This window comes from Gossypium arboreum, chromosome 3 (genome assembly GCF_025698485.1).
Source record: "Gossypium arboreum isolate Shixiya-1 chromosome 3, ASM2569848v2, whole genome shotgun sequence".
In the NCBI taxonomy this organism is placed as follows: Eukaryota; Viridiplantae; Streptophyta; class Magnoliopsida; order Malvales; family Malvaceae; genus Gossypium; species Gossypium arboreum.
In genome coordinates, this window is record NC_069072.1 from 47,376,493 (window position 1) to 47,385,464 (window position 8,972).

Here is an 8,972-nt window from a genome sequence, read left to right on the forward strand (position 1 = left end):
TCTGATCCCATTTGTTTGGCAACTCAGATCTAGTGAATTAGGAAGCGTAAGTGTTGTTGGTTGCGAGCAGTCATGTAGTTTTGGTTTCGTTTGGAGAGGATGTGTGGGCTGGTTATTTTAGGGTTTATAATTGTTTTTAAGTTACTAATTTTCAGTAATTATTTTAATGTTATGTGCTGATCTGAACGTCGCGGACCAGAAGTGAAGTTGGATTCTGTTCGCATCCTTGTTTCGCATCAAATCAGTGTAAGTAACTTATACAAATTGGATTTGAAATTTAGTCGTTGTAACACTAATTTGGCTGAACCCTTAGGAGGAGTTTTAAGGATGGTTTAACAATATTTTAATTAGTTAAATGTTGTACTTTGATGTAGGCACATTTAAAGTTTAAGGAAGAAAGCCTGGACTTCACGGATTAGTGCTGCGGACTTGCAATTTTAAGGTATGGGTCTTAATCTTGTATAAGTAGTTAATAATTTATATTTAGTTTTAAAATTGACGTTAATGCTTTTTGGTCGAGCATGGTTTAATGACTAAATAAGTTAATTAAGGGTGGCCGAATAAGGTATGTAACTTACAAACTATTGATTGAATGATTAAGCCCTTATCAGGATTAACTATTTGCATAATTGTTGCGTTTGACTGTCTAATTGAGTGCCAATAGCATGTAAATGTTGTATGCTAGTTGTGATATGTTTAAAATGATGTTTTACTTATGATAGCACTGTTCATGTTATATACTAGGTATGACAAAATTTGTATTGCATGTTACTGTTGGATCGTCAGTACACCCCGTGGCGTAGTGGAAAAATTATTCTGGTAATCATCAGCCATGGATCCATGTACGAGGAGCGAATCGGGTTAAAACAAGGGTAAAAAATATACCTTTCGAAACTGAAAAGTGATGAATAACGTTGTTGATAGGATCTCTTTCGGAGATGTCGATTCCAAACTGTAACAATAACGTCTCAGCCTCTACGTAATCCACCCGTTAAAGAATGAAGAACAACAAATCTTTTGAACTTTTCAGAAAGAATTTTTAAGAATGGTTGTTAGACCTTTTGATTTATTTTTCTTGGTAACCCTAACACATTAAAGGATTATATTCCTTTTATTTTCTTTAATATAACATATCAAAAAAAAAAACCGTGATTATTCTCTTATTATTAGAGAAACAAATGGAAAGTCGAAAAAGAAATTATATTTTTCCTAAAGAAAATCAATTTCCGTGTCTTTTATATTTTGATCGAAATTAATTATTATAATTGTCTATATTAATAATTTCGTAAACTATATACAATTAATATTTTGTATGAATTAAATTCATATTTTATCTATGTTCTCTATTTGTGTACAACAATTTTGTACATTTAATGTTTTCAATATTTAACTATCGAATTAAATTAATTCAATAATTAATTTAATTCATGTGATAGCTAAATACAATATCAAATGTATTTGGAATCTGTTCACTTCAACTATAGAGTGTGACCGTGTAGGCTCTTGCAATGTTAGTAGTAATACTAGAATGTTTCTAATATTACAAGCAATGAGTGGCATCTAGCAATGCATCATTTCTACCCAAGTTACAAGAACTTGTGATTTAACATAACTTTTTTGTGATAATTTTCTTGTATTATATCTTTTTATCCTTAATATCTAGATTTGACACAAGTCATGGAATAGTCACACTTATATAGTCCAATCTCATATTTCTTGGTATTCTGAGTAGACCATAATAAACAAATAAGTGTGATATCTCATATCAACTTATTCGAGCATGGTCATACATTTCTAGTCTTACTCCATCAAGAGGCCTAAGATATTGTTCCCATTATGTAGGAAGGACAAATCCTATCTTGATCAATCATATCCCACTACATAGATTGTGACATACCCAACATCATTCTTTATAGTATATAAACTGTGACATACCCAACATCATTCTTTATAGTATAACCTGTTATGGTAGATATTTGATTTTGTAAAAAGATAGGACTTATGATGTTAGGACAATGATGATCTCAAATCTGATAATCATATACATAGTTATCACTATGAGTAATGTTGTGACTGCTACATAATAATCCAAGAAATATAATCATAGTGGGTCAGACCAGTATGTTCTTCTCTAACACATACTCATTATCGATTTTGACATCCCTATGTCAATGTCAACACTTTTTCATCAATCAACTACACATTATCCTCAATGCATTATCATTGTCCAAGCCCACAATAATACTTGACTAAGGACCTTTTAAGAATAATCATCTTATTCTCATGGCTTTATTATTAACCAATTTATTTATATACAAAAAAAAAAAAGAAATTGAAATATCAATGGCAATGACTTATATTAACAAACAAGGTAAAATGAGTATGTAAATACAATCATCTCAGGATTGGTCTTTAGGAATACTATAACAGTTACATGCCAGTAAAACTGATGGATTGAATGATTGATTGTTGCAAATATAAGACCAAACATGTACTGGAAGCATGATTCAATGCCAACATTATTGATAATGAAAAGCATGCATGGCATACATGAACTTTGATTAAAGATGAGCATGTTCAGCATGACATGGATTTGATTATGTTTTTGTAAGCATATAAAACATGCCATTGTACTAAAACTAAACTGAAAGCATGAATTTGTTCAATGATTGTATGTTATAAAGCATATGTATGAGATGGGATATTATGGTTGACAGAGGAGTTTTGTGGAGTATCGACGGCAAATTAAGCCTCCATTATTGTTGTTAGTGCACTGCACTGGGAGTATCGAGGAGATTGACGATTTAATCGCATTATTGGCAGTTTAAACTAAATTTACTGTAATTGGTGGCTTGACCACAATATTGCCAGCTTGTCTACTTACTAATTGGTAGTATACCTACACTATTGTACTGGTGGTTTATCCACATCAAGCTCAGCTCGCATTTTTCGGTGTTTGGGAGACGAGTTCTAGGGAACTTGTGGCGTGTAGCGGATGGATGGGCAAGAACCTTTTTACATTGCATCATGCGCATGACATGTTCAAATGTTGGATGAAATATGCCATGTACTGTATGGTTATGAAAATGATGTTTGTTAATTATGTGACTGATCATATAATTATGATTGATGTGACTCACACTGAGCTATTTTAAACTCACCTCCTAGTTTTAACTTATCAGGTAATGATCGAGACTAGGATCGGACCTGACATACGAATGTATGACAAACTTTGGAGCATTCTTTTCATTAAAATAACTTTTAATAAGTTCTATTCGATTTTTGGACTATAAAGTTATTTGGGATGTTGTTTTGGGCTTTTCCTTGGATTTGGGGTTTTCTTCATCCATGCACTATTCAAACATGATAGTTATAAATTTGTTATAACCGAAATATGCATGTTACTCGACCTAACTAGGATTAAACATTAATAGAATTTTTCTACTACATTGAAAGATAACAAAATTTTGCAAATCAAAGAGACAAAAATTTAGTCACTATCAGCAATAAAAATCTGACTTAAGAATAAATGGCTTAATAAATGAATGATTTACAAATCAATTTGAGTGTAAACCGTAATTTTTCCTAAAAAGAGATAAATTAGGATTTTATGGTCCATAGGGTTACTTGGTCACTTTGGTGGCTAACGTGGTCTTCAAAATTTGGCAATAACGTCTTGGTCAGATTAGGGAGGTTACATATAATGGTATCAGAGTGCAGGTTCAAAACCTCAAGTTGAGTATTATTTTTTCAAAATGGGTCAGCATGCATGCATATATTGAAAAAAAATGGTATTTTGGGAAAAATAAACCATAATGACTTTGAAAAATGTTTTCATAAAGAAAATTACGAAGTTCGAAGTTCTAGTGCCAATGGTCATAGAAACAATACTGAAAACTTTAGAGAAACTAAAATATTGTAATTAAAAATCTAAGTAAAAGAATTATAATTAAAAATGAGAAGATATTAAACATACAAAAAACTAAAAAAAAATTCTTTACTCTTGAATTGTAGATTTCATAAAACACCATAATGAACACATATGGTATGTTAGCTCGTGGTAGGAATGGTCATAAAGGGCGACCTCCAATGGATCTAACTGAGTCGTCTGCGTCTGAAGAGCCTAAACCAAATAATGAACCTAATGAGATTGTTAATGCACCCACTGTTGAGGGTGAAGATATGGATAATCAAGACTTTAATAATGAGTATAATGGAGATGATGTGTATCCTAGACCATGTTAAGGGTATTACAGAAGGTCATTAGGGTCTATTCTAGTAATGTTAATCGTAGGACAGTTACTATGAGGCTCTATTCGAATGGACCAGAGTTATTCAGGGGTATTATTGGAATGACCCCCACAGTGGCCGAATACTGGATGGAGACCATTGGGTGTATTCTTGAGGATATGGACTATACTCCAGAGTAAAAACTCAATGTGTCATGTCTTTGTTGAGGGAGACACTTATAAATGGTGGCTGTTAGAGGTTAGGGGTACGTTGCCTAACCATATCACTTGGATGTATTTTCAAGATTCCTTCTAGAAAAACCATGTGGGCACCTGATATGTTGAAGCTTAGGAATTAGATTTTATAGAACTGAAGCAAGGTAACATGACAATTTCTGAGTATGAAGCTGAGTTTTTAAGGTTGAGCTGCTGTGCACCCGGTATGGTGGCAATAGAGTAGGATAAAAGTTTGCATTTCGAGGAGAGTCTAAGGTATGGTCTTAAAGTTTAGGTAGCCCTACATTAGGAGTGAGTATTTGAGGCTTTGGTTGAGAAGACTAAGATAGTGGAGGAAATTTATGAAGGCATTTGTGCTAGCGACTATATCCGGGCTAAGTCCCGAAGGCATTTATGCTAGTGATCATATCCGGGCTAAGACCCGAAGGCCTTGTGCGAGTGGTTATATCCGGTTAAATCCCGAAGGTACGTGATTCGGGAATGCGCGATCTTGCTGTAAAAATTTCAGTTAATACGCTTGTAAAGTCCCAACAATGAGGTATGTTTCATATGTGCATTGGAATAGTCGATCCCCTTCGAATAATATTCGCTCAGTCGAGTAATGAGCCTCCGGTATTTGGCTAAGATGATCCCTTATGGATGAATATAGGGGCTGGAATGTGAAGTAGGAATGATTTGAGAATATGTATATATGGAATTATCCGTTTAGTTATATGAATGCTATACTTCCGATGTGCTTAAACTCTTTGCTCAAAACTTACTAAGCATAAATTGCTTACTCCGTTTATTTGTTTCTCTGTTTTATAGATTTTGGCTCGTCAGCTATCCGACTCGGGAATTTTGAAGTCGAAGTCGCCCACACTATCAAAGCTCCTTTTGGTATATTTTTGGTTGAACTTTGAAATGCCATGTATAGGACTACCCTTTTGTTGTAGGTCATGTACCTTTCGGTTTTGTGTAAATTTGGATAGCCATGCGAAAATGGCTTAAGTATACTTTGGGCATGGTATTATAATCATTGTATGTTGTTCATTAAGAGGTATGGAAATGTTTGGAAACGATTAGCCATTGGGATGGTTAATCATGATCATATTTTGTGCTATTTATGTTAAAGGGCTAGTTGAAGCATGGAAACTATGAAATAGGTAAAGCCTACCTTAAAGATAGATGCTGACAGCTGCAGTGACGTGAATGTGAAAAATAAATAAAAATAGTAGGAATGGAATTAAATAGTTAATAAATTATGTAAATGAACCTTGACGAGTGTATTTTCATAGGAGAGTAACGAAACGATCATATGAACAGTATGTTAAGAGATATTTAAGTTTTCGTGAGACAGGGCCAGAAAGGTTTCTAGAGTCCCTGTTCCGACTTTGGAAATTTATTATAAATTGACCAGAGATAATTAGAAGTCATTCCATATATGTAAAGATTCCTTTTCGAGTTTAGTTTCTATAGAAACAAACGAAATTAGTATTGAAGCCCTGTACAGGGAGATATCCAAATCGTAATGCATGAAGGTCAGTGTAGTCGTACCCTGTAACAGGGGAGCCTTTAACTAATAAACTGTACTAATTGGCCTGACCAAAAATTCTAGAAAAAAATCTGTATATGGACATATGAGTCTAGTTTCAGGGAAAAATTACGAAACTGATTTTCAAGTTTTGGAACTCAAGATATGATTTTTAAGGTGACAGTGACGCAGTTAGCCAACTGCCTGGAAATTTTTAAATTGGACTGTGAAAGTAAGGGGATTAAGCCCGTTAACCCCCGTGTCCGACTCCGGCGACGGTCTCGGGTACGGGGTGTTACAATTCAAATGGCTACATTCATCAACAACCTATATATTAAAATGATCAAAGTCCCTATACATGCCATCTACTCAAAACATAGATTCAAAAGTACCAAAATGATAGCTTAATAGTATGATGAAGTCTCCGACGATTCCCGAATCCAAGCTAGCTTTGAAATCACTATAAAACACGGTAAAATAAACAAAGTAAGCTTTATAGCTTAGTAAGCTCGTATGAAATAAACTCAATCTATTCATAATTGCACAATTCATCAAATTGAATATATCAACATGTAACTCATATTATCAACAATCCTTCCATAAATTCAATCATAAGATTTAAACGTGTCTTTCACAAGTTTTTTCGATTTAAAGCTTATACGGTTCAAGTATATACCTGTACTATCTCGTATCAATCTCATACTCAACCACGTCTATCATTTACCCATTCAGCTATTTAGAATACTGTTGCATACACGAAAAACTTACACCAAAGTGCCACATACATAGCCAATGCTATCTCAATCTCCTATCACATATATGCTCACTCTCGAGCTATCAACGGGCCTGCTCACACAAGCTATGGGTCAAGACGTATCTACATGGTATTGCTCACACAAGCTGTCAAGTAACAGTAACACATGCTGGTATACTCAGCCACCGTTAGGATGTACAGGACCAGCACCCGGATCACAATATCACAATAACCCCTAATGACATACCATTGTATCCTAATCTATTCCTAAGGTTCAACTGGGATTTTCACGTTTATCGAATCATCATCGAACATGCCCGTAGTCTCATATTCATAGTTTATATGATATTAAATCATTTAAAATACATTTACAATGAAACTTATTACATACGAACTTACCTCGGACGCTAAAACGGCTAAATAGGTCGATTAGTCAAGTACTTTGTTTTTCCCCCAGTCTAGATCTGAATTTCACTTTTCTTGATCTATATGTAATCAAATTCAACTTATTTAATTACCTCTCTATTCAATTTAGTCCAAAATTCACATTAAGTCACTTTTACAAATTTGCCCCTAATGTTTCACATTTTTTTACAATTTAGTCCTTATTTCATAAAATTATAAATTCATGCTGTCGAAACCTATTTTTTAAAGGGGTGTTTGAAAAACGGGGATCGACTTTTTGAAAAATGAAAACGGGAGTCACCACCAATCTTTTTAGGTGTGATTGGACCACCTTATAAAATGTTTTGTTTTAAAACATTAATTTTGGTATACGAAATTATGAGAAAAATAGGTTCGGGATTCGGTTACGTACGAGGAAGGATTATCACCCTCGTAACGCCCAAAATTGGTACCAAATTGAATAATTTTTTTTGTCTTAATGTCAGAAAATTTGAAAAGATTTTAAAACTTGAACAATTTAAAGTTGAAACTTGAGATTCCTTTGTTCCGAAAGTATACAAACATCACATCCAGCATATTAAGACACGATGTTTTAAATCCTCGTAACTAAAATTATCTCATGATTTTGAAAATTTATTAAAAGGATATTTGGTTATTTAGTCAAACGAAAAATTGCAACCCAAGTATGTTAGGGCACTATTTTCCTAATTTCTAAACACCAAACATTGTCTTATTTAAGAAAAAACTTTTCAATTAAATAAAATATATTTTTAAAACAATGAATAATATAGAATTTAATAAAAATAATTTGATATAATACTAAAATTATTAGAAAATAAAATATAAAAGAGAATTAAAAATCAAGGAGATAGGGATTAAATAAAAAGTTGAAAACGAAGATGAACAAAGAATAAATAAGAACAAACAGTAGAAAATAAGAATGCAAGAGGGAGAGAAATTTGAGTGAATGATCTCAAGAATTCTTATTGCTTCCCAAAACTCAAGTGAAGTCAAGTTGTTTTACAATGAGGGGAGAGGCCTCTATTTATAGTTGAGCCTCCCCAAATCCAACAAGATGATCAATTACATCAACGGTTAAGATTAAAGGATATCTACAAATTAAATCTCCAAGATTACAAAATCATATCTTCTAAGATTGTATATCATATCTAAGATTGCAATCATATCTAAGATTGTATCATATCTAAGATTGCAATCATATCTATGATTGTATCATATCTAATATTGCAATCATATCTAAGATTGCATATCACATCTAAGATTGCATATCATTGAAGATTATATTTCCATATGAGTCAAACTTGTAGATGGACCTTAAATCTTTTCAAGTAATGGGCTTTTCCGATCGAGCCAAATTATATTTGGGCCCGGGCAAAATTGAATGTCTATAGCTGTCCCTCTTTGCTCATTGCTGTGTAACAGGAATAGAGCAAAGACTATAAAAAGACCAATTTTGCCCGATCTTACCGAGTCTTGAGTTCTTGATCTTCCTTAAATGGCCTCTTGACAGCTTCAATCTACTTCTTGCAAACTCATGACTGTCATATTGATATCTTCAATCTGCTCTCCATCGAACACAGAGACGCCAAATCTGCTTCTTCAATTTGGTCCTTGACAATACAGAGATGCCAAATCATCTTAGATTTGCTTCAGCGTAAACACGCGAAAGCCAAATCAGCTATGTTTTCGATTTGCTCTTTGTAAGCACAAGGATACCAAACCATCTTGGATCTGCTTCAGTCTAATCATCTGAAGGTTAGATCTGCTATATGTCTATCCTCCGTCGAATATGGAGACTCCAAACTTCGATTTG